At 43.6% G+C, this 26,665-nt stretch overlaps 1 pseudogene; it reads left to right on the forward strand.

Moving 5' to 3' along the window:
- Positions 1-26,665, forward strand: part of LOC139380802 (titin-like) — a 172,754-nt pseudogene that overhangs the window by 87,930 nt on the left and 58,159 nt on the right.

A 26,665-nucleotide genomic window follows, 5' to 3' on the forward strand; every position in this document is an offset into this window, starting at 1 on the left:
TCGACTTATCATAATATATTGCCTTGACGTTATATTGTATTTCCTTTGCAGAGGAAGAAGCTACGTTCACCAGGAACCTGTCTAACGTGGAGGGAACAGAAGCAGACAGTGTGAAGATGATTTGTGAAGTGTCGAAGGCAGACGCTGATGTCATGTGGTATAAGGAAGACCAGGAACTTCCCGAAGGAGGAAGATACGATCAGATCGTAGACGGCAGGAAGAGGATACTTATCATCCAGGATCTCAAAACAGATGATGCTGGAGAGTACTATTGCAAACTGTCCAGCTCAAAGACAACTGGAAACCTGAAAATAAATGGTAATGGAATCAGACATAAGTTCTGTTTAATTTAGTCAGCTAAAGACTGTGAGGTGTAGAAAGTGAAATATCCTGGGTAGTGGCTACACACCAGTACCGTTATGAAAATCAAATCATGGGATGCAGGTAAAGTATTTGTGTAAATAAGAGCATATACACTAATATGTCTTTGTTCTTCTAGAATTGGCTGCTGAGTTTATCGCCATGCCTCAGAATCAGGAGGTGGTTGAGGGAGAAAAGGCTGAGTTTGTCTGCTCAGTCTCTAAAGACACATTCATTGTCAAATGGATGAAGGATGATAAGGAGCTAGAAAAGGGGGACAAGTATGACATTGTCTGTGATGGCAAGAGAAGAATACTTGTTATCAAGAACTCTGAACCCAAGGATGAGGGAGCCTATGTTGCCCTCATTGGCACCACCAGAGCTACAGCTGATCTGTTTGTTCTTGGTAGGTCATCAATGTTGGTTTTCTTTTCTATTACAACCTCACCTACCTGTATGTGTATTTGTGTATTTTGGAGGGGTTGAGATAAAGTAGATTTTCTGTTTGACCTTTGTGTACAATTGGGCAGTAAAGTAATCTTCTAACATCTTCTTGTGTGGCACTACCTGAGGCAGCGTTGGCAAAATATTGAATTCCGTCTACTAACTTCCTTCATTTTGATTTCCACAGAAAAACTCAGGATCAATACACCAATCAAAGACACAGAAGCCAAAGAGGGACAAGAGATCATCTTCAACTGTGAGGTGAACACTGAGGGAGCTAAAGCTAAGTGGCTGAAGAACGAGGAGACCATGTTTGAGAGCAGCAAGTTTGTCATGATCCAGAAAGACAACGTGTTCTCTCTGAGGATCAAGGATGCTGATAAGTCAGATGAAGGAAACTATACTATTACATTGACAAACCAACGTGGTGAACATGCCAAGAGCTCTGGCAAACTTACAGTAAAAGGTGAACATAGTTTTGTTAGCGATTCTACCAACGGCTAATTTGATGTAGTAGTATGTCTTATTTTTGTTTGAAGTTAGCTACATGACTAACTGATTTTTTACATTTGATCTACAGAGGAGAGTCTGAAGATCATTGTACCTCTTGAGGACTGCGACACACAGGAGAAGAAGACTGTTAGCTTTTCTTGCAAGGTCAACAGGCAGAAGGTTACTCTGAAATGGATGAAGGCTGGTCAGGAGATCACCTTCAGCAAACGCATAATCTACAGGTTGGACCAATATAGGCACACACTGACCATCAAGGACTGTACTCTTGCTGATGAAGGTGAATACACCGCCATGGCTGGTGATGACAAGTCTACAGCTGAGCTGATCATTAGTGAAGCCCCCACTGACTTCTCCGCACAACTCAAAGACCAGACCATCCCCGAGTTTGAGAATGCTGAGTTCACCTGCAAACTCACCAAGGAGAAGGCTGAGGTGAAATGGTACAGGAATGGACGTGAAATAAGAGAGGGACCCAGGTAGGAACACGTTTAAACTGCTATGAGGCACGGTCACTGTTGCTTTACTGTCACTGTTAAAACTTAAAAGCTACTTTGCCCCTAAGGGCCACCATAGGAATTGAATTCAATAATAAAAGGCGTAGTGTAACATGATCCATTTTCGTTTTTTACAAGGTACGTCTTTGAAAAAGAGGGCAAGACCTGCAGGCTGCGTATCAAGGAGTGCAGACCAGATGATGAGTGTGAATATTCCTGTGGCGTAGATGAAAAGAGATCACACGCCCATCTCTTCGTTGAAGGCAAGCCTCTTGAGTTCATTATATGATTCTGTTTGTGTGAGCCATATAGCCATATTTCTAACTGTTCCGTATGAATTAATGCTTCACTAATTATATTTTTTATTTGTGTGTAATGTTTATTCCAGAGAGTGCAGTTGAGATCGTCAGACCACCAAAGGATGTGTTTGAGCCTCCAGGCTCAGATGTTGTATATGAAGTTGAACTGAACAAAGACAGAGTTGAGGTAAAATGGTTGAGGAACAACATGACCATCGTCCAGGGTGACAAATACCAGATGATGAGCGAGGGCAAGGTCCACAGACTCCAGGTGTGTGAGATCAGGCCTCGGGACCAAGGAGAGTACAGAATCATCGCCAAAGACAAAGATGCCAGAGCCAAATTGGAACTGGCTGGTAAGTTGTCATAACTGTTATATCCTCTCTGATTCCACAATACATCTATCCTTTTATTATTTGATATTATAATTGTTTATCCCTCTACAGCTAAGCCAAATATCAAGACTATGGATCAGAGCTTAGTAACAGATGCTGGAAAACCCATCATCATGTTCGTGCCCTACAGCGCGTATCCTAAAGCTGAAGCTGAGTGGTTCTATGATAACGTCAGCCTGCCCAAGGACAACATCCACACCGTTGGGGACAGGACAGAGTACAGGCTGAAGGACCCTAAGAAGTCTGACCAAGGACGTTACAATGTTGTCATCAAGAACAAACATGGACAGGGAGAGGCATTCATTAATCTGGATGTCATTGGTAAGTTGCCTTCAATCCATTCTTGTATTTGAATATATATTTCTTGGGATCTGTTCTTGTTCATGGATTCCATTTATTAATGTATTGTTGTCTTCCACAGATGTCCCTGGACCTGTGAAGAGTCTTCAAGTGCTTGACACCGCCGACGGTGAGGTCAGCCTGGCCTGGGAAGAGCCAGAGAGCGACGGTGGCAGCAAGATCATTACATACGTGGTGGAGAGGCGTGACGTCAAGCGCAAGACATGGACTCTTGCTACTGACCGCTCTGATGCTCCAGAATACACTGTGACCGGACTCCAGAGGGAATCCATGTACCTATTTCGTGTTTCTGCTCGCAACAGAGTGGGCAGTGGACCAAATATTGAGACAGAGAAACCTGGTGTTTATGCCAAGAACAAGTTTGGTAAGGAAAATATTTCATATTGTATCACCTCATACAGTATAAGTTTGTTCAAAGTAACAGTTTTCAACAATGAACTAGAAAAGTGAATTACAACCTTGTGTTATATTTCAGATGTTCCTGATACTCCTCAGGATGTGAGTGTTGGAAACGTGAGTAAGTTTGGAGCCACAGTCTCCTGGGAAAAACCAGTGTCTGATGGAGGGGCTGAGATCACCTCCTACATCATTGAGTCCCGTGACAGGACCTCTGTGAAGTGGGCCGTGGCTATGATCAGTAAAGCAACAGACCGCAGTGCAATCATCAACGACGTCATTGAGAACAAGGAATACATCTTCCGTGTCAAGGCTGAAAACAAGGCTGGCATTGGAAAGCCAAGCGCTGCTACCAATCCAGTGAAGATCATGGACCCCATTGGTGAGTTATTTCAGTTAGTTTAGTTTCTGAAACATTATTACTGAAATGTATGCACTGTTTTAACATGTTGTTTTTGTTATTCAAGAGAGGCCAAGCCCACCACAGAACCTGGTGCCCTCAGAACAGAATAAGAACTCAGTCCAGCTTACATGGGAGACCCCATTGAAAAATGGAGGCAGCATGATCACTGGCTACATCATTGAGAGATGTGAGGACGAAACAGACCATTGGCTCAGATGCAACGCCAGGCTATGCCAGGATCTCACCTACAAGGTATTTATCCTATAAGGTGAAAAGTAGCTAAATGGTTTCTTAGAGATTTCATATCATATTGGTAGTGTAATTGTCAGAGGTTTTAAGTGGTATTCTGACTTGAATGGAAGTCTCCCATTGACATTCATTTACATGGAAGTCTGAGTTGCTCACACTTATCTCAACTCTGAATGGGGCTCTTCCTTCTTTTCCTCAGATATCTGGCCTGAAATATGGCAAGAAATACAACTACAGAGTGATGTCTGAGAATGCAGCTGGAGTGTCTGACCCATCCAACACACTGGGACCCATGCTGGCTGATGATACACATGGTACATTTGGTTAAATTTGAACAAACCTTGACGTCGTTCATCACTTTAAATGTTGTGCATTTCATAACAATTATCATTATTTTCTATCTTCAGTTGGCCCCACAATGGACCTGAGTGGATTCAAGGATGGCCTTGAGGTCATTGTTCCCCATCCCCTTACTATCCGTGTCCCTATCTCTGGATATCCCACACCACACGCAAAGTGGAGCTTCGCTGATAAGGAGCTCACTGCTGGTGAACGTGTTTACATGATTACAAAGAGTACCTACGTAGAACTGACTGTCACTCCAAGTGTGCGTCCAGACAGAGGTGTATACGCTCTGACCCTGGAGAATGATATTACCAGTTGCTCAGGAGAGATTGAAGTCAATGTTATCGGTAAGTGACGTGATGAGCCTTGTGGTGAAACACAACATACTGTATCTTGATATTGTCAACTGCAAGACCCTACTTTTCCCTTCATATCTCTCTTTTTCTATTTGTTCAGCATCCCCAAGTGCACCCAAAGACTTTAAGGTTGCCGAGGTGACCAGACAGCATGTGCACCTGATGTGGGAGGCACCAGAGCATGATGGAGGAAGCCCTCTGACTGGGTACCAGATTGAGAAACGTGACGTATCCCGCAAGACCTGGGTCAAGGTATGGATGAACATAAGTCTTCAAACCACCCAGCAATATACATGTAATAACTTACTTATTTAGTCCTCTTTGTCCCGGTTGGGACAAACAAACTTTTGTACTCTTTCTTTGGCCACAGCTTGTACCCTGTTATACATGAAATATTATTAAGATAAACATAATAACACGTGCCACTGACTGTCTTTCCCCAGGTGATCACTGGTGTTCAAGACCAGGAGTTCACTGTCACTGATGTTGTTGAGGGCAAAGAATATCTGTTCAGGGTTACTGCCTGCAACAAGTGTGGCCCAGGAGAGCCTGCCTACATTGACGAGCCAGTCAATGTGTCCTCCCCTGCCAGTAAGTATTCACTAAAAACAGTAGCAGGGACAATGCCTATGCTGTGCACACAAGTGAAGGGAACTTAATCTATTGTTTTGATGTCTCAGTCATTGACATACCTGTCATTTGAATTGTAGCTGTGCCAGACTCACCTGAGAACCTGAAATGGAGGGACAAGACAGCATCTGGCATCTTTCTGACCTGGGAACCACCCAAGTGGGACGGCGGCACCGGAATCAGGGGCTACAACATAGAAAGATGCCAGCGTGGGACAGACAACTGGGAATCCTGCGGAGATCAGGTCCCTGAGTTTAAGTAAGTGGAACTACAGAAAAAAGGCTCCAAGTTGGTTGTTAAAAATCATTTTGTTCAAGTAAGACTAACATCTTACTTTCTCTTAGATTGCAAGTGACTGGTCTGATTGAGGGACAGTGGTATGCCTACCGCGTGAAGGCCTTGAACAGACTGGGTGCCAGCAAACCCTGCAAGGCTACAGATGAGATATTGGCTGTTGATCCTAAAGGTATGTATAAATGCTCCACGTTTGTATATGTATTGTGAATAATCCTAGATAGTGGTGGAAATATGTTTCTGTATAACACATTTTCTGTATAGACCCCCCAGAGATTCTTCTGGATGTCAAGTGTCTTGCTGGTCTGACCGTCAAAGCTGGATCTAAGATCGAGCTTCCAGCTGATGTTCTTGGAAAGCCCGTACCTAAAGTGAAGTGGACCAAGGGTGATGTGGTCCTGAAGGGAGACGATAGGGTCTCTATTGACGACAAGCCTGGTCACTCCGTCGTCACGATCAGCAAGACAACGAGAGAGGATACAGCTACCTACATCATTGAAGCCCACAACAGCTGTGGTCGTGCTACTGCAACCATTGACGTCAACATTCTAGGTACCCTATTTTGTTATCTTTTTTTGTGAGGAGTGTCTAACCTTTTTCTGAGGAAACACTCCTTTAAAAAATATTTGAATGTTCTAACATTGTTTTCTATTTGTCTTGAACAGATAAGCCTGGTCCTCCAGCTGCGTTTGATATCTCTGAGATCACCAACAAGTCCTGTTTCCTGGCCTGGAACCCTCCCAGAGATGATGGAGGTGCAAAGGTCACCAACTACATTGTGGAGAGAAGAGCCGCAGACAGCGAAATCTGGCACAAGCTCTCCTCCACTATCAAAGAGACTAACTACAAGGCCCTCAACCTTACGGCCTTCAAGGAGTACATCTTCAGAGTGTTCGCTGAGAACCAGTTTGGTATTGGTGTGCCAGCGGAACATATGCCAATTATTGCCAGATACGCCTTCGGTATGTTAAGTTTATGTTTGTATTTAGTCCAGGGTATATATTATTTTGTGCAGTGGGTTGTTGCTAAAATTGTCTTTAACTGTTTTTCAGATTCTCCCGGTGCACCAACCAAGCTGGAGCCTTCTGATATTGTTAAAGATGGCCTGACTCTGAATTGGTACGAGCCTGAAGAGGATGGTGGTAGTCCTATCACTGGATACTGGGTTGAGAGGTTTGAACCAGATCAGAACAGATGGATCAGATGCAACAAGATCCCAATCATAGACACCACATACAGGTAAGACACTAGAATACATTTAGGTAATGAACACCGTAATGTTTACATTTTGGTAATTGAAGTCAGTAATGGCCGCATTGATTTAATTTCTGGTTGATGCTATTCATTTGATGGTTGGGTTGGTTATTTGATTGTTTCTGATTTGCAGAGTCAAAGGACTACCCACAAGGAAGAAGTATAAGTTCAGAGTCATGGCTGAGAATCTCGCCGGACCTGGAAAATCAAGCAAGGAAACTGACCAGATATTGGTCAAGGATCCTATTGGTAATACTTCCAACATATTTTGTTAACAAACCATTGATCTTTTATGAAATTTGATGTCATTGACCAAAACAACATGTCGTCTTTTCCTACAGATCCTCCATGGGCTCCTGGTAAGCCAACCGTAAAAGACGTGGCAAAGACCTCTGCCTTCCTGCAGTGGACCAAGCCTGAGCACGATGGTGGTGCCAAGATCGAGGGCTACATCATTGAACTCCTGAAGAGTGGAACTGAGCAATGGGTCCGTGTTTCAGAGGGAATCAATATCCTGGAGCACTTCCTGAGAGGCCTGATGGACAGACAGGAGTACTCCTTCAGGGTCCTTGCTGTCAACATCGCTGGGGAGAGTGAGCCCAGCGATCCTAGCGATCCAGTTCTGTGCAAGGAGAGACTCAGTAAGTAACTGACTGTGTCCCAAATCAATCAATCAAATGTATTTATAAAGCCCTTTTTACATCAGCAGATGTCACAAAGTGCTTATACAGAAACCCAGCCTAAAACACCAAACAGCAAGCAATGCAGATGTAGAAGCATAATGGCTAGGAAAAAAACCCCTAGAAAGGCAGGAAAGGGCAAGAAACCTAGAGAGGAACCAGGCTCTGAGGGGTAGCCAGTCCTCTTCTGACTGTGCCGGGTTGAGATTATTAGAGTACATGGCCATTAAGGCCAGATTGTTCATCAAGATGTTCAAACGTTCATAGATGACCAGCAGGGTCAAATAATAATCACAGTGGTTGTAGAGGTTGCAACAGGTCAGCATCTCAGAAGTAAATGTCGGGTTGCAAATGGCACCCTAATCCGTTTATAATGCTATGGTCAAAAGTAGTGCACTACAGATGTAGGATCTTAATTTGAGCCAGTTTGCTACAGCATGAAAATTATTCAGCCACAACAGGAAATGTGAATTATTATGTGGATTATAATCAATTAACATTTTTGTAGGGGTTGTTACGTTTTTTGTAAGGGAAAGTAAGGGAAAGTAAGTGAGGGAAGTCTGACATTTCAAAGTGGAAACTTCAGAAGCCCTTTTAAACCTCAAATACATTACATGTTTTAAATTTCCTGGTTAGCTGAGTTGATGGTTTCTGATGACTCATGCTTGTCAATTCGTTTTCCAGATCCTCCTACACCCCCACGCTGGATGAATGTCATCACCGTCACCAGGAACAGTGCTGAGCTGAAGTGGACAGTACCAGAGAAGGATGGTGGTTCACCCATCACCAACTACATTGTTGAGAAGAGGGATGTCAGGCGTAAGGGCTGGCAGACAGTGGACACCACTGTGAAGGAGCTGAAGTACACTGTCACTCCACTTAACGAGGGCTCTCTCTATGTGTTCCGTGTGGCTGCTGAGAACGCTGTTGGACCCAGTGAATTCTGTGAACTGGAAGACTCCATTATGGCTAAAGATACTTATAGTAAGATCATAGTTTATGCGTATAGTATTCTGTAAGTGTTGTTCACTTACAACATGCATAGGTTGCTAAGTACTGTTTCCTATTTTCAGCTACCCCTGGACCACCATATAATCTCTCTGTCAATGGTGTGTCAAAGAGACATGTTGACCTGCAATGGGACGCCCCCAAGAATGATGGTGGCAGACCAGTTCTGAGGTAAAGATTGATCAACTTTAGTTTTTAGGAGTGTCATAGAGTGTCATATTGTCATATAAGCGTGTTTATAACATTTGGGAATATTTTCGTGTGTCAGATACTCCATTGAGAAGAAGGAGAAACTTGGTACCCGCTGGGTGAAGTGTGGAAAGACCTCAAGTGATGACTGCAAGTACAGAGTGACAGACGTCATTGAAGGAACCGAGGTTCAGTTCCAGGTCCGCGCTGAGAATGAGGCCGGTGCTGGACATCCTAGTGAATCAACAGAAATCATTGCTATTGAAGATCCAACAGGTGGGGTTTTATCTGTTTTTAAAGTGAAAACTGTGTTTTATGGTTACATTTGTTTGACTTGCATGAGTAATCTATTAGGTATAGTCTAGTTCCCAATGAAGCAACCCACATCTCCAAGATTCTTATCATTGTCTCTGCATTGCCTTTTATAGGTGTACCCTCTCCTCCAATTGAGCTTCATATCACTGAAGCCAGCAGAGACCATTTGTGTATTGCTTGGAGACCACCAGAGAGAACTGGTGGCAGTGCTGTAACTGGCTACCATATTGAGCTGTGTGAGGCTGGTACTGAGAAGTGGATGAGAATCAACTCTCGCCCAATCAAGGAGCTCAAATACAAAACAGAGGAGGGCATCACCCCAGAGAAACAATATGTCCTGAGAGTCCGTGCCATCAACTCTGTTGGAGTTAGTGAGCCATCTGACATCTCTGAGAAGGTCTATGCCAAGGACCCTGACTGTAAGTAAACCTTCCATAATGTATATTTCCCATTCCATAATAATAGCCTTCCCAGAAATGCATGAAATACTGATATCTGATTATATTTTTCCCTCATGAAGGCATCCCAACCCTTGAGTTTCAAACAAAGGACATTGTGATTGTTGAGGGAGAGAAGTGGCATCTCCCCATCCCATTCAGAGCAGTACCCAAGCCCAAGATAACCTGGCACAAAGACGGAAAGGAGCTGAAGGATGATGAGAGAATGAGCTTCAGACAGGAGTACCTCTCCTGTCACCTGGAGATCGAGAGCTGTCTGCATTCAGACTCTGGCCAGTACAAGGTCACCCTGGAAAACTCCCTCGGAGCTAGCAGCGGAACAATTAATGTTAAAGTTGTTGGTACGTTTCAGTGTCAAAATACTATTATATTACTATACTATGATATTCCATGGTGTCCCTAATAGCGTAATCATTACATTTTACATATTTGATCCTGAAAATATTTGAAATTTTGGTTACTAGTACAGGCATACTACAACTATCAAGACTCTTCATATCCATTTTATTTTGACAGGCCTGCCCGGTCCCTGCAAAGACATTGTTGCCAGTGAAATCACCAAGAGCTCTTGCAAGGTTTCCTGGGATCCTCCCAACTATGATGGTGGCAGCCCTGTTCTCCACTATGTGCTACAGCGCAGAGAGGCAGGCCGGAGGACCTACGTCAACATGATGTCTGGAGAGAACAAGGTCAGCTGGCCTGTCAAGGATCTGATCCCCAATGGAGAGTACTACTTCCAGGTCAAAGCTGTCAACAAGATTGGTGGCGGGGAGTATCTTGAGCTCCGTAACCCTGTGATTGCAGAGGATCAGAAGCGTGAGTGAAATATTAGTTTTTTGTCCAAGGAATACATTGATTGATAACAGGTGCAACTCTTGCTCACAATTAAAGTGAATTTTATTATCCAAGCACGCCTACATTTCAAAAGAGGTGTATTGAATTTATGAAATGTTCCTTGTTCAACATTTAAGAGAGCCCTGACCCTCCATTGGATGTTGAGACCCACAACCCTACTTCCAAGACTATCACCCTCACGTGGAAACCTCCTATGTATGACGGTGGCTGCAAGATTATGGGCTACGTTCTGGAGAAGATGATGAAGGGAGATGAGAACTTCACAAGATGCAACGACTTCCTTGTGCCTGTGCTGTCCTACACAGTGAGGAATCTCAGGGAGGGAAAACAATACCAGTTCCGTGTACGAGCTGAGAACGCTGCCGGAGTCAGCGACCCATCACGCAGCACACCAATGGTGAAGGCTTCTGATGCTGTCGGTAAGGAAGGATACATCTTGTTCAAACCATCCCAATGCTACGATTTTTCAGACCGGTAATTTGTCATTTCTAAATGTGTTTGTTTTCTTTTCAGAAACACCCAAGGTGTTCCTCAGTGGAAGCCTGCAGTCCGGTATGAGCATCAAGAGAGGTGCTCAGATCAGACTGGGCGCCAACATCTCTGGATCCCCATACCCTCAAATCACATGGTACAGGAACGACGTCGTCATTAGACCAGAAGCCATGAAGAAGAGACCAGAAAAACCCATTGTTAAGAAGAAGAAGGAGGAAAAGAAGGAAGTGAAGGAAGGAGAAAAGAAGGAAGGAGAAGTAAAGGAGGGTGAAAAGAAGGAGGTGAAAGATGAAGAAAAGAAGGAAGTCAAGGAGGGAGAGGGAGAGGTTGAGGTCCCAGCTACTGAGGCCCCAGCTGCAGAACCTGCCCATGAGGAGCCTGAGGAGGAGGAACTCCCTGACTACCCAACCCTCCAGGAACGTCTCACCATCCATGACAAGAAGAGGGGAGAATCCTCTTGCATTGTCAGGGACACCATCAGGGGTGACCACGGAGTGTACACTATCAAGGTTGAGAACGACCATGGTATTGCCTCTGCAACTTGTGAAGTCAATGTGCTAGGTGAGATATCATCTTCTTTTAACATTTATACATGTTTTTATTAATTTAGTAGGGTTGTTGCCATTCATAGTTATTTTTCAACCACATTTTGAAAACCTAATATAAAACCTCATATTTTACAACTTACAGATGCGCCTGGACCTGCAATCAACTTCCGGTTTGAGGAGATCAGGAAGACCTCTGTCATCTGCAAGTGGGATCCTCCCATGGATGATGGTGGCAGTGATATCCTGAACTACACCTTGGAAAAAAAGGACAACTCCAAGGTGGAGATCGGATGGATCACCGTAACCTCAACGCTCAGGGGATGTAGATACCCCGTGACCAAACTGATAGAGAAGAAGGAGTACATCTTCCGGGTCACTGCTGAGAACAAGTTTGGTCCTGGACCACCATGCATTTCTAAGCAACTTATTGCCAAGAATCCATTCGGTAAAGCATTTATTTTTAAGAGTTTTATCATGACATTGAAGCCTATAACATTCCAAATCAGATTGTAACAATGATGTCAGTTCAACCAGTTTTTCTAATCTGTGTTAGTTAGATTGTACTTTGTTCTTACAACTGTCATTTTAACATCTTATTCTAGACCCACCAGAGGGTCCTGGGAAGCCTGAGATTGATGGCATCACAGCCAACTCCATGCTGGTTAGCTGGGAGGAGCCAAATGACATGGGCAGCCCCATTCTGGGTTACTGGGTAGAGCGGCGTGAGATCAACAGCACCCACTGGACCAGAGTCAACCGGGTTATTTTGGAGGATACGGAACTTAACGTGGAAGGCCTACTGGAAGGTCTGACATACATCTTCAGGGTGGCTGCTGAGAACCAAGCTGGGCCTGGGAAGTTCAGCATCCCGTCTGATCCTATGACATGCCAGGATCCAATCTGTAAGTCAACAAGATTATGATACCATACCTTTTAATGTCCATTTGCATGGAAATTAATTTTGTGAGGTTAAGCATACGAAATAGACCAAATCAATACACTATAATATAATACAACACTGATTCATTATGATTCAAGTTCCATTATCTAGCAATGATCAGATACAATATGTCATCGTTGATGTGTTTTTCACATAGTGCCACCTGGGCCACCGTTCCCAAGAATCATTGATACCACTGAGTCTTCCATCGACGTGGAATGGGATCCTCCTGCCTCCAACGGAGGTGGAGACATCCTGGGATACCATGTTGACAAAACTGTAGCAGGCACCAAAGACTGGTCCCGCTCCACAGAGAGACCCTGGAAGACCCGGGTCTTCACTGTGTATGGAGTCAGAGAGGGAGCCAAGTACCTGGTCCGTGTGATCGCAGTCAATGGAGCCGGTGAAGGAACTCCTGGCTTGACTGAATCAGTCTTTGTCAGAGATCCTAAAGGTAACAGTAATCAGAAAGCTTACAATGTCAACAAATGTATGCTTAATACAATACAACAATGGAGGCTTGTGTAACATTGAATTGGAGGACGGGCTCATTGTAATGGCTGGAATGGAATGAATTGAATAGTATCAAATCCTGCTTTTCCATTCATTCCATACCAGACATTACTACTAGTCGACCTCCCTTCATTAGTCTCCATGAAAATATTCAAGCGTCTTTGTGTTTTTGAAAAGCTCTATATAAGTTCTATGTATTATTATTATTACAACTTAGCTAACGTTGATGAACGTTGATTATGTCTACAGAGGCTCCAGTGGTGGAGCTGGATCTCACTGTGAGGAATGGCGTAATGATCAGAGCTGGGGAGCCACTGATTCTGCCTGCCCTGGTCACTGGTAGACCTCCTCCAGACATCAAATGGACCAAAGATGACGGTCCACCGGACAAAAACCACGTTGAGATAGAAAATGTTGGAAAGGAAAGCATTCTCAGTATCAAGGCTGCCACAAGAAAGGATCCTGGCAAATACCAGATCAGTGCCAGGAACAACAGTGGAATCAAGTCTACATGGACAAGAGTTGAAGTCATGGGTACGTATTTTGGATTCTGTATTAGCTATATGACATCACTAGAACATTTTGAGCATATTTCACATTTAGATGTACTTTGATGACGTAAAGCTAGGATTAGAGTTAGAGGATAGTTGGTTGAATAGTTTTTAATAGTTAGTGGAACATCTATAAACCATCTGTTGGAGACTATCAAAATAATAATAATGTGTTACCTTACATATTGTAGACTAGCACGCTGTCCAGGGGTGTTCTTTAAGCTGCCTCAGGCTCCTGCACTATGGGCCATTCTGGCTCAGACAAAGCTACGTACCAACACACATGTTGTTTTACTTGGATGTAACCCTTTGACTTATCCTCTGTCAGATGTTCCCGGGCCTGTGCTGGACCTGAAGCCTGTGGTGGTAACCAGGAAGCTGATGATTCTGAACTGGTCCGATCCTGATGACGATGGCGGCAGTGATCTGACCGGCTTCATCATTGAGAGAAGAGATCCCAAGATGCACACATGGAGACAGCCCATAGAGACACCCTCATCTAAGTGTGAGATTGTGGGTATTGTTGAAGGGCAGGAGTACATCTTCCGGGTCGTAGCGAAGAACAAGTTTGGCTGTGGCCCACCTGTTGATTTGGGCCCTATTGCTGCAGTGGATCCCAAAGGTAATGTCTACATATTGTTGCGTCATGATAATGTTTTCTGTGCAGGTCAGATCATTAATAGAAGTCAATCACTATATTTTCATTGAAGCTCCACCAACTTCACCTGAGAGATTCCACTACACTGAGAGGACAAAGACTTCCATCAGCCTTGCCTGGAGGCCTCCCCGCAATGAAGGAGGCAGTCCAATCTTGGGCTACTTTGTTGAGAAGAAGAAGCACGATGCCCCAGCATTTGAGCCTTGTAACACAGAGATGTGCAAGGACCTCTTCATGACCGTCGAGAACCTCGAGGAGCTGTTTATGTATGAGTTCCGTGTCAAGGCTGTCAATTTAATTGGATCAAGTGAACCTGGAATTCCACTCACCATTGTCATTCAAGATGATGAACGTAAGTCCTCCTAGTTCTATGTTCTTGTTTTTTCCCCCATATGCTAAAATAGTAAACACATTGAATTTAATTTAATTTAATTGGACTGAATTGAATTGAATAAACTTGTCACTGAGTTGCTCCTTCTATTTCAGTTCCTCCTACTGTGAGGATGTTGAAGACCTTCAAGGGAGATGCCATCACTGTCAAGAAGGGAGAGCCTATTGAAATCCCCGCTGAGGTGACTGGTCTTCCAATGCCCAAGGTTGAATGGTTGAAGGATGAGGTGATTATTGTAGAGCCCACTGAGACTCTGTTGATGGACACCAAGGAAATCAACAGAATGCAGTGCAATACCAAGCTCAGTATCCCTGCAGCAGCAAGACTGGACAAAGGCATCTTTACGGTGATCGCCTCCAACCGTCTTGGGTCGGCTAGTCACACCATCAAGGTTAAGGTGTTAGGTAAGTGATCTGATATTATGTATATTTAGAGAATCAGTATAGACAAAGCAATTAGCTCACTTTTCTGCAAGAAAAATAACATAACAATTAGCAAAAGGAAGGTATTGCAGTTGACTGACTGTTTTCCGACCTCTTTTTCATCTAATTTCACAGACCGTCCTCTGCCACCTAGGAATGTGAATATTGGTAACATCAAGGCTGAGTCCTGCCATCTAACCTGGGACGCACCAGAGGACGATGGCGGAAGTGAGCTCACTAACTACATTGTTGAGAAGCTGGACATTCTTCCTGAGGAGGAACCTGAAGAAGAATATGAGGATTCTGAGGATGAGGAGCCTAAACCTAAGCCTGAGCCTAGACCCATTCCTGTATGGACGGTGATCACCAACAGCATCATTGAGAAACGATTCGGGGTCAGTATATGTTTGAAAACATGAAACAGATTGATATAACATTTGGTAACATTTTAGTTAAAACCTGCCGGTATAATGCTTAATAACAGGCCTTAAGCATGTATGGTAGAGGTCTTCACTGTTCCACCTGTACCCGAATACCAGAGACCAGCTCCGGTTAATAACAGAGGAGAAAAAAAAGCTTTTCTGCTGTTTCCCTCAAGCGGATTGGACCGGGTCTGGACCCAACCGGGGTCAGGTCTGGTCAGGTCTGTTCGGACCAGGTCTCTATCTTTTAAAAATGTATTTATTTAGGTAGGGGCCGGGTAGGAATGCCCCAGTTCATTTTCACATTTTTGGACCTGTGAAGACTTTATAATGTCTTAAATGGAGGCATGTAACATGTTGTCTCAAATCACATTTTATTTGTCACATGCGCCAAATCCAGCTAGTATACCGTGAAACGCTTGCTTACGGGCCGTTCCCAACGATGCAGAGTAAAAAAAATAAATAAAGTAACACAAGAAGAATAAAATAAACAAGAATAGAGCTATATACAGGGAGTACCAGTACCAGATCAATGTGCAGAGGTACAAGGTATTTGAGGTAGATATGTACAGTATATGAACGCAGGATAAAGTGACTACTGTAGTCATCACGATATATATTAATAAGAGTAAAGTAACCTTTTACAGTAGTGGGCTAAATCAGAGTCACACAAATCTACTTTTTCTTTGTAGTCTTAAACAGATCTACTTGTCAGATATAGAGTTGAAATGTAATTCATGTTGTGTGCCTCCCTCACAGAAGACTGAAATATAACAAAACCGTTATAAAACATATAAACACCCGATTTTCAGCGTTTTCTTTTAAATAATGTTTTTTAATCATGAAAAATATCAAAAGCATTACACCCATGGCCTCCCGGGTGGCGCAGTGGTTAAGGGTGCTGTACTGCAGTTTTTCTTTATTTTTACTATTTCTACATCGTAGAATAATAGTGAAGACATCAAAGCTATGCAATAACACACATGGAATCATGTAGTAACCAAAAGAAGTGTTAAACAAATCCAAATGTATTGTTTATTTGAGATTCTTCAAAGTATCCACCCTTTGCCTTGATGACAGCTTCACAATTATTCAACAATGTAGAATGGTACTGGTACTGACTGGTACTGTATGTGTGGTTGTGTTGTGTTGTGTCGGTATGCTTGTCTGTGTGTGTGTGTGTGTGTGTGTGTGTGTGTGTGTGTGTGTGTGTGTGTGTGTGTGTGTGTGTGTGTGTGTGTGTACACTGAGTGCACAAAACATTAGGAACACCTGCTCTTTCCATTACATAGACTGACCAGGTGAATCCAGGTAAAAGTTATGATCCCTAATTGATGTAATTTGTTAGATAAGTGTAGATGAAGGGGAGGAGACAGGTTAAATAATGATTTTTAAGCCTTGAGACAATTGTGTGCCATTCAGAGGATGAATGGACAAGACAAAATATCTAAGTGTCTTTGAACGGGGTATGGTAGTAGGTGCCAGGCGCACCGGTTTGTGTCAAGAACTGCAATGCTGCTGGGTTTTTCACTCTCAACAGTTTCCTGTGTGTATCAAGAATGGTCCACCACCCAAAGGACATCCAGCCAACTTGACATAACTGGAGGAAGCATTGAACTCAACACCAGCATGCCTGTAGAACACTTTCGAGTCCATGCCCCGACGAATTGAGGCTGTTCTGAGGGGAAAAGGGGGGCTGTACCTCAATATTAGCAAGGTGTTCTTAATGTTTTATACACTCAGTATATGTAGTGTATGTGTGTGTGTCAATGAGTGTGTATATGGTATGTACTGTATATATAGTCTAGTGAGTGTACATAGGGTCAGTGCAAGATCTAGTCAGTGCAGAGAGTTTGGGTACCATTAATTGACTATTTAGCAGTCTGGCTATTTAGCAGTCTTATGGCTTGGGGGTAGAAGCTGTCTCGGAGCCTGTTGGTCTGAGAGCCGATGCTGCGGTATCGTTTGTCGGACGATAGCAGAGTGAAAAGTCTATGGCTTTGGTGGCCAGAGTCATTGTCCATTTTTCAGGGCCTTCCTCTGACACCACCTGATATAGAGGTCCTGGATGGCAGGGAGCTCAGCCCCAGTGATATACAGGCTGTCCTCATCACCCAATGTAGCACTTTGTGGTCAAGGGCAGTGCAGTTGCCATACAAAGCAGTGATGCAGCCAGTCAAGATGCTCTCTATGGTGCAGCTGTATAACTTTTTGAGGATCCTATGTCAAATATTTTCATCCTCTCCATATACTATATATCAAAGGAAACAACAGTGACATAGATTGCAATAGGTTGAGACAGTATCATGAATGCTAAGAGTGGACTTCATTGAATCATTTAATGATTTACTAAATGTTTCCAAATGTCTTTTCAAAGGTTTGGAATCTGGAAACAGGTAGCCAGTGCCAGTTCAGAGTGAGAGCAGAGAACAGGTATGGACAGAGTGACGCCTGCGAGACAGAGGCCACCGTCATCAAGGATCTGTACGGACTCCCTGGTACTCCAGAGAAACCACAGATCGCAGAGCACACCAGGTCCTCCATGCTTGTCACATGGGACCCTCCACGAGACAACGGTGGATCCACTATCTCTGGCTACTGGCTGGAGAAGAGGGAGAAAGGTTCGTCTTATTGGGCTCGGGTTAACAAGGCCCCGGTGACGAAGCGTGCTCCTAAGCGTTGGGAGTTCCAGGTCGTTCGTATGATCGAGGGGTCTGCGTATGAGTTCCGTGTCATGGCTGTCAATATTGCCGGTATTGGACCCCCCAGTGGACCTTCCGATCCTGCATACGCAGTGGACCCTCTTAGTAAGTATCATTCTCCCTTTTTCTACAGGTTACAAGAACACAACCATTCTTTTAGCTGCTTTGGAAATTGTTTGGAAGAATATGTCAGTATGTGCCCTATTGACAGACACAGGGTTGCCATGTAATAACCAGAGATGGTGACCTTGATGTTTTCCCTCTGTGCCCCACAGTGAAACCCGGCATGCCAGCACCACCAGAGGTCGCAGACAAAACCAAGCACAGTGTCAGCCTCACATGGTCTCCACCTGAGAAAGACGGTGGAAGCTCCATCAAGGGTTACATCGTTGAGATCCAGGATGAAGCCTCTTCTGTTTGGAACAGGATCACAGATCTAGATACTCTGCATGAGACCACTGAGATCACTGTCCCAAGTCTCAAAGAGCTGAAACACTACAAGTTCAGAGTCACAGCCGTCAATGACATCGGCGAGTCTGACCCAAGTCCCAAGACAGAAGTCCTAATTGAGGACGTACATGGTAATTAGACCTACTTATTCATCCATTTTGTAAAAATTTGTTTTTTTCAAGTCAGCAGTCAAGTTTGAAAGATTAACCACTTTCAGGTAAGCAAAAACCTTCATAGATGCATCATATGATACAGAACACATGCAAAACAAATTTGACTGATGGAGAAAATACTAAAAGATCGTTTTGGAGTGAAGTGTTCCTTCAACCAGTAGTCACAAGTTTATTGTTGTTTGTTTTAATGATGCCTTTTTATGTCACAGTGGAGCCGAAGATCCTTATCGATTGTGTTGTGGAAGATTTGCTGTGCGTCCGGGCTGGTCATTCCTTCAGAATCCCTGCCATTATCAAAGGGCGTCCCGTTCCTAAGGTGACCTGGGAATTCACTGGACCAGCAAAGACCCACAAGAAGAATCGCCTTCATGTCCTTCCAGTTGACTCAGAGGTAAGGCATAGTACAGATACAGCTACCATACTTCAAGGAGAGAGGAAGTAACACATAACCGTTGTTATAAGTAGTAAAATAATCATGTTGTCTGACCTTGATGTATAAATATGCAGATTTGACCTTTCTTTACCAGGAGTAATGAGTTCATTTTCCTTTGTTCAGCTTGAATCTACTGATACTACCGCAAACATCACTGTACCTGTGTGCTTGAGGACCCACTCTGGACGATACACCATTACAGCCAAGAACAAGGCGGGACAGAAACATGTCAACGTCAGAGTCAATGTTCTCGGTCAGTGATAAAAATGAGTGATAGAAAAGATAGACACCCTTACACTGTCAAAAACCTGGGGGAAAAAATAGACAAAGGCTCATATCCAAATGTATATTATTTATTAGGACATAAAACATGAATGAGAAACACAACACTTATCCCATATAAGATGTATTAACGTCTGTTGGACTTCTGTTTTCAGACGTGCCTGGTGCTCCTAGAGGGCTCAAAGTAACCGACATCACCAGAGCTACTGTGAGGTTGATCTGGAAACTGCCTGCTAACGACGGTGGCGAGAGGATCAAGAGTTACTTCATTGAGAAGAAGAATGTGACAGGAAAGGCCTGGACCATAGTAAACCAGTGCTGTTTCAGCCAGGCCTACGTTGTGGAGGGACTGCTGGAGGGACAGGAGTATGTGTTCCGTGTGCGGGCAGAGAACCGTCTGGGAATGGGACCTTTAACTGAGACCACTGAGCCTGCTAGGGCAAGAGACCCCATCTGTAAGTTTGAAATGAATTAATAACAAATTCAAATGTAGTAATATTCATTTGGAACAAAAGCGTCTGCTAAATGGTATACAGTGTATACAGTGTATATATATATATATATATATATATATATATATACACTACCGTTCAAAAGTTTGAGGTAAATAAATAAATCAGCCCTTTCCAGCTACTATAGTCATTTACAACATTAACAATGACTGCACTGTATTTATGATCAATTTGATGTTATTTTAATGGACACATTTTTTAAATATTCTTTCAAAAACAAGGACATTTCTAAGTGACCCCAAACTTTTGAACAGTAGTGTATATATATAGTAGTAATGCGTGATATGTACACATTAAAGTTTGTGAAACGTAGGTTACACAGTGTACACCTTACTAGTAAGTTCCCATTTATATTCCCATTTTCAGACATACCTGATCCCCCAACCCACGTCAAGGTCAATCTGGTCACCAAGGATACAGTGACCCTGACATGGGTGCCACCTAAGAACAACGGTGGTTCTCCTGTGAAGCACTATATCATAGAACGCTTGAGTTGGGACACCAGCGGTCCGGAGAAGGAGACATGGAAGCAGTGTAACAAGCGTAACGTTGAGGAAACCATCTTCATCATTGAAGATCTGAAAAATGGCGGAGAGTATGAGTTCCGCGTCAAGGCGGTGAACGAGGCTGGCCCAAGCAGATCGTCGGCCACCGCTGGACCAATCATCATCAAGGACCAGACATGTAAGTAAAGAGCCCAGTTAAGAAAAAGAAAGTTAAAGACAGAAAGCACACTAAATTCGTTCTGAATGATTTAATGGGTAAGCCACCAGCATTTCAGCAGAAGTGCATTCTTCAGGATGACAGCACATGTATGCTGTTGTAAATGCTTCTAAATAAGACCCATTTTGTTTACAAAAAAATTGCTATGAAAATAAAAACGTTGAATGACTTGTACTGACTCCATCCTCCATTGTTTAGGTGCTCCTACCATTGAACTGAAGGAACAGATGGAAGGGGAAGAGGGACTAGACGTCCATATTGTGGCTAGGATACATGGCTGTCCATTCCCCTCCCTCGTATGGCAGAAGGCTCCCATTGCCAAGCCTGAAGACAAGGCTGTAGTGCAATATGATCAGCATGTCAACAAACGGATTGTTGATAACAAATGTACCCTGCTGATCCAGCAGTCCAAGAGAGACGACAGCTCCCTTTACGCTATCACTGCTAGCAACAGTCTGGGAAAAGCATCTAAGGACATCAAACTCACTGTCCTAGGTGAGGAACCTCTCTCTGAATGTATTTCTTTCTTTCTGTTTGGTTAGTCCTCTTGATTGTGTTGTAATATGACACCATTTCCTTCTTTTCTTCCTCAACTCAGGACGACCTAGCGTACCAGTCGGGCCGATTGAATTCAAAGAGGTGTTTGCCGAGAGGATAACACTTGCATGGAAACCACCTAGAGATGACGGTGGCTCCAAGGTGACAAACTATGTCATTGAGAAGCGTGAGGAAAACAGAAAGTCATGGGTGCACGTTTCCAATGATCCCAAAGAAGGCCTCTATACAGTTCAGAGGCTGACTGAGGGCCATGAGTATGAGTTCCGTGTCATGGCTCAGAACAAATATGGAGTTGGCCCACCGCTGTACAGCGAACATGAGAAAGCAAGGAATCTCTTCAGTGAGTTGAATGTACTATTGTATTATAAGTCAATGTCACTGTGGATATACAGTATTTCTTCTAACCAACTTCTAAATGGTTCCTCTCAACAGCTGTCCCTGGCCAAGTTGAGAAGCCCTTAGTGGAAGATGTGACTCTTGAGTCTATGGTGATTGTATGGGGTGAGCCAAAATACGATGGTGGATCTCCAGTTAGTGGTTACTGGCTGGAGCGTAAAGAGACCACGGCTAAGCGCTGGACCAAAGTGAACCGCGCCCCTATCAGGGTCATGCCCCTGGGTCAGGAATATGAGATCACTGGTCTGCAGGAGGGAGCAATCTACCAGTTCCGTGTGACCACAATCAACGCAGCTGGAATGGGACTTCCCAGTGTCCCATCGGATCCTGTTCTTTCAAGAGACCCTATTAGTAAGTTAACGTATATAGGTCGCGTCCCAAAAGAAATCCTATTCCTTATAAAGTGCAGCATAAGGCCCTGGTCAAAAGTAGTGTACTAAATAGGGAATTATGGTTACTTTTGAGGCGCAGAAATATAGTTTTTCTTACATGGGAAAGGTGTATTTTTCTATTTTCAATGTATTATATAGCTATGTTGTTTCTATTGTTTGGCCTTCTGGCATTGTAAATGTCATGTTGTTTGTGTGTAGCTCTCCCTGGTCCCCCAACCCCCAAAGTAACAGACTGGACCAAGTCAACAGTGGATCTGGAGTGGATTCCACCTTTGATTGATGGTGGATCTAAGGTCACTGGTTACTTTGTTGAATACATAGAAGAGGGAAAAGAAGCAGAAATAGAAAAGCAGAAGGCAGCGGAAGCAGACAAAGTAGGAGTAGTAAAACAGAAAAAAGTGAAGAAAATCATATTCGATGAAGACGGAAATGAAATATCAGAATCAGAAGAAGAAGAAGAGGTAGTAGGGATAAAAGACGGATGGGAAAAGGTAATTTTCTAATACAATTATTTCTCAAACGTATTCTTTTACAAACTATTTTGATATTAAATGCAACGACCTGGTAAATTCAAGTCTAAATATATTCAAATAATATAACATTTAGTGTGTCAATGTTTGTAAAATCTTATATATATATTTTTTTTCAGGCTAAAGACAAGGAGATTAGAGGCACTAAGTTTGTTGTGTCTGGACTGAAAGAGCTGGAAAGGTACAAGTTCAGAGTGAGGGCAGTGAATGCTGCTGGTGTCGGTGAGCCCGGTCAAGTGGCCGAAGTTATTGAATGCAAGGACAGAACAAGTAAGAGACAAGACAACTATGATATGATATACAGTTTGATTATCCATTTGTTAGTTCCATGAAAGGGCTTCTGTCCCAAATGGCACTCTATTCCCTGTATAGTGCACTACATAGGGAATAGGGTGGCAGTTGGGTTGTAGACAGAGTGTATGCCATCTTAAACCAACACACACATGTTATTTTAGTTGCCCCTGAAGTGGACTTGGATGCCTCAGTGAAGGAGAAGATTGTAGTCCATGCCGGTGGTACCATCCGCCTCCTGGCCCACGTGTCGGGCAAGCCGGCACCAGAGATCACATGGAGCAGAGATGACCAGCCTCTACCAGCAGAGGCTAAGGTTGAAACCACTTCAATCAGCTCTGCTCTGGTTATCAAAAACTGTAGACGCCATCACCAGGGTATATACACCCTGGGTGCAAAGAATGAAGGAGGGGAAAGGAAGAAGGCTGTCATTGTGGAGGTGTTGGGTAAGAAACAACTTTACTTCTTCTTCTCGTTGGTAAACTTCAGTATATCTCAGGAGATATCCTGAGATACACATGTATCAAGTTTATCGGAGTAGGAGAGCTGATCCAGGATCAGCACGCCTACTCTGAGACGCTTTGTGAATACAGGCCCAGGAGTTGAATGGTATTGAAAACTTGTTTTCATGTGTTTCTCAGATGTTCCCGGCCCAGTTGGTCAGCCGTTCTCTGGTGTGAACCTCACCATTGACTCTTGCAAGTTGACCTGGTACTCCCCTGAAGACGACGGTGGCTCAGCCATCACCAACTACATAATTGAGAAGAGAGAGTCTGACCGCATGGGCTGGACAGCAGTCTCTTACACGGTCACCAGGCACAATGCTGTGGTCCAGGGTCTCATCGACGGAAAAGGATATTTCTTTAGAATCGCAGCTGAGAATATCATCGGAATGGGTCCATTTATTGAATCAGGACGACCAGTTCTCATCAAAGATCCTATTTGTGAGTTCCTGCCTAATACCCGAATGACAGTTTTCTAATTTGCTGTTACAAAAATGTAACGTAAGTGTATACAAATCCAGCAATTATTTATAATATTCCATTGGGCCTGATAGGATGTTTGTGTCCTTTTTCCATGCTAGCTGTTCCTGAGCGTCCTGAGGATCTGGAAATCACAGCCATCACCAAAGACTCCATCAGTTTGGCCTGGAGACCACCTAAGTACGATGGTGGTTCTGAGGTTACATGTTATGTGCTTGAAGCTCGTCTGATTGGAAAGGATAACTTCACTAAGATCGATACTGATGACACGCTGATGGATAGGAAGTTCACAAAGGGAGGTCTCAAAGAGAATTCCACGTATGAATTCCGTGTCAGTGCTGTCAACGTGATTGGTCAGGGAAAGCACTCTTTCTGCACCAAGCCAATCCAGGTCAAGGAAGAACTTGGTAAGTGTTGAATAAGGGTTAGATAGTCATTCTAAATCTTTATAAATATATTGGTGACTGTTATTTCTTTTTTAAATAAAGTTTTAAAAAATAATGGAAAACATCCCTTCTTTGTTCTTCCATCCTCAGAGCCCCCAACGATCGACTTGGACTTCCGTGACAGACTGGTTGTGCGTGTGGGAGACGTGTGCACCCTCCAAGGCCGCTTCACTGGGAAGCCAGCACCTACAATAACATGGACAAAGAACGAGGAAGAGCTGAAAGCAGATGAGGAGGTCACAATGACTAACACTAGTAAAACACTGTGCTTGGCTATGCCCAAGGCTAAACGAGAACACAGCGGCAGATACCAGGTGGTGGTGGAGAACATTGTTGGCTTACGTAAAGGAATTTGCAGTCTTATTGTTGTTGGTAAGTTGGTGAGGGTGTTCTTTGTTGTTCTTAATTGACAAACCTAATGTCACTTTTATTTAACCCTTATAATCAAAATATGTTTGATCATTGACTATTGATTGATCCATATCTGATAGATGATTAATGATAAAATGCTAACATTTTCTCTCAGATCGCCCCCAGCCTCCAGAGGGCCCAGTGGTCTTCAATGAGGTCTACAGGAACTACATGGTGATTTCTTGGAACCCTCCTCTGGATGATGGTGGATGTGCCATCTCCAACTACACCATTGAGAAGAGAGACACAAACAGAGACCTCTGGATGCCGGTGACAACAGCTTGCACCAGGACAACATGCAAAGTACCTAAGCTGATTGAGGGCAGAGAGTACATCATCAGAATCTGTGCTGTGAACATCCACGGCATCAGCAACCCACTGCTGTCTGCCGAGACAAAGGCTAAGGATGTCTTCAGTAAGCTATTAGATAAATACTGAGTAGATATAAGTTACGTCCATAAAACGGAACCCTATTCCTTATATAGTGCACTACTTTTGACAAGTAAGGAATAGGGTGCCATATGGGATGCAACCATACTATCTTTTGTCATGAATGCATTTTGCTTCAACTGATAAATTCCCTGTCCCATTGCAGAGGTGCCAAATGCACCCAAACAGCCCACTGTGCAGGAGATCTATAAGGATCAAGCCCTTCTGACTTGGGAACCACCTGCTGATGGTGGGAAGCCCATCACTGGCTATGTCATTGAGAGGAAGGAGACCATGACTAATAGATGGACTCGCGCATCCGGAAAAGACCGCATCTTCCCCAAAGTAGAGTACTTTGTTCCAGACCTCCTCGAGGGCTGTGAATATGAGTTCCGTGTCATGGCTGAGAACGTTGTGGGTCTCGGTGACCCCAGCCCTCCATCAAAGCCCATATTTGCCAAAGATCCAATTGGTAAGTGACTATGCAAAAATAAATGAATACTTTACAAAATTTCTATCAAATTTAATCAACGGTTTCTTCCCTCAGTGCTTCCAAGCCCCCCTGTGCTGCCAGAAGCTGTAGATTGGACAAAAGAGTCTGTGTCACTGTCTTGGCAGCCACCAAAGGATTGTGGCAGGGGCAAGATCTTCGGCTATCTCGTTGAGTTCACTAAAGCTGGAGAGGAGTGGCAGAAGGTGAATCAGACTCCTGATTCTTGCCAAGAAACCAAGTTCAAGGTCATTAACCTGGAAGAGGGAGAATATTACAGATTCAGAGTAACTGCTGTGAACTTTGCTGGTGAATCTGAACCTGCATACACCACAGATCCAGTGAAGGCAGAAGACAGACTTGGTAATTTCACATATAAATATCATTTTCATAATTTGGGTAATTCATTATCATTGAAATAAAAAACTGAATTATAACATATCGTTTTTCTACCCCCAAAAGAACATCCTGAATTGGATGTTGAACTGGGTATGCCTCGTGAGTTGAAAGCCATGGCCGGAACCCATATCAATCTAATTGCTGGAATCAAGGGAATTCCATTCCCCAAAGTCACATGGAAGAAGAACGACGAAGATGTCCCCACAAGAGTTGACATTGAGATCAATCCGCTAGGATCCAAATTGGAGATGCGCTACTGTGTCCGTTCTGACTGTGGTGACTACACTCTGAACATTGAAAACTCATCTGGTTCAAAGACTGCCACATGCACAGTCCTCGTCCTGGGTAAGGGATTTTTCAATTCTGTCAGAAATAAATGAAGACAGATGTAAAGTGTTTAGCATGCTGGGTTGCTATAATTATGTTATTCTTTACTCTTTACACTATTAGACAAACCTGGTCCAATCCAGCACCTGAGGGTTTCAGAGGTGAGAAGCGATTCAGCCTATCTCTCCTGGAAAGACCCCGAGGACAATGGAGGAGCACGTCTTACCAACTTTGTTGTGGAGAAGAAAGATGTGGCAGCCGCACAGTGGGTGCCAGTGTGCTCTTCGTCTAAGAAACGAAGCATGATGGCCAAGCACTTGATGGAAGGAACATCGTATTTGTTCCGCGTTGCTGCTGAGAATCAGTTCGGCAGAAGTGAATACATTGAAACAACCAAAGCCGTCAAAGCCATGAATCCACTGTGTGAGTATCAATCAAACCAAATACATTAAGACCTATGGGTGTATCGTTATGTACGTGGTATCTTGATAACTTACTTGACAT

Source organism: Oncorhynchus clarkii, chromosome 22, assembly GCF_045791955.1.
Source record: "Oncorhynchus clarkii lewisi isolate Uvic-CL-2024 chromosome 22, UVic_Ocla_1.0, whole genome shotgun sequence".
Taxonomy (NCBI): Eukaryota; Metazoa; Chordata; class Actinopteri; order Salmoniformes; family Salmonidae; genus Oncorhynchus; species Oncorhynchus clarkii.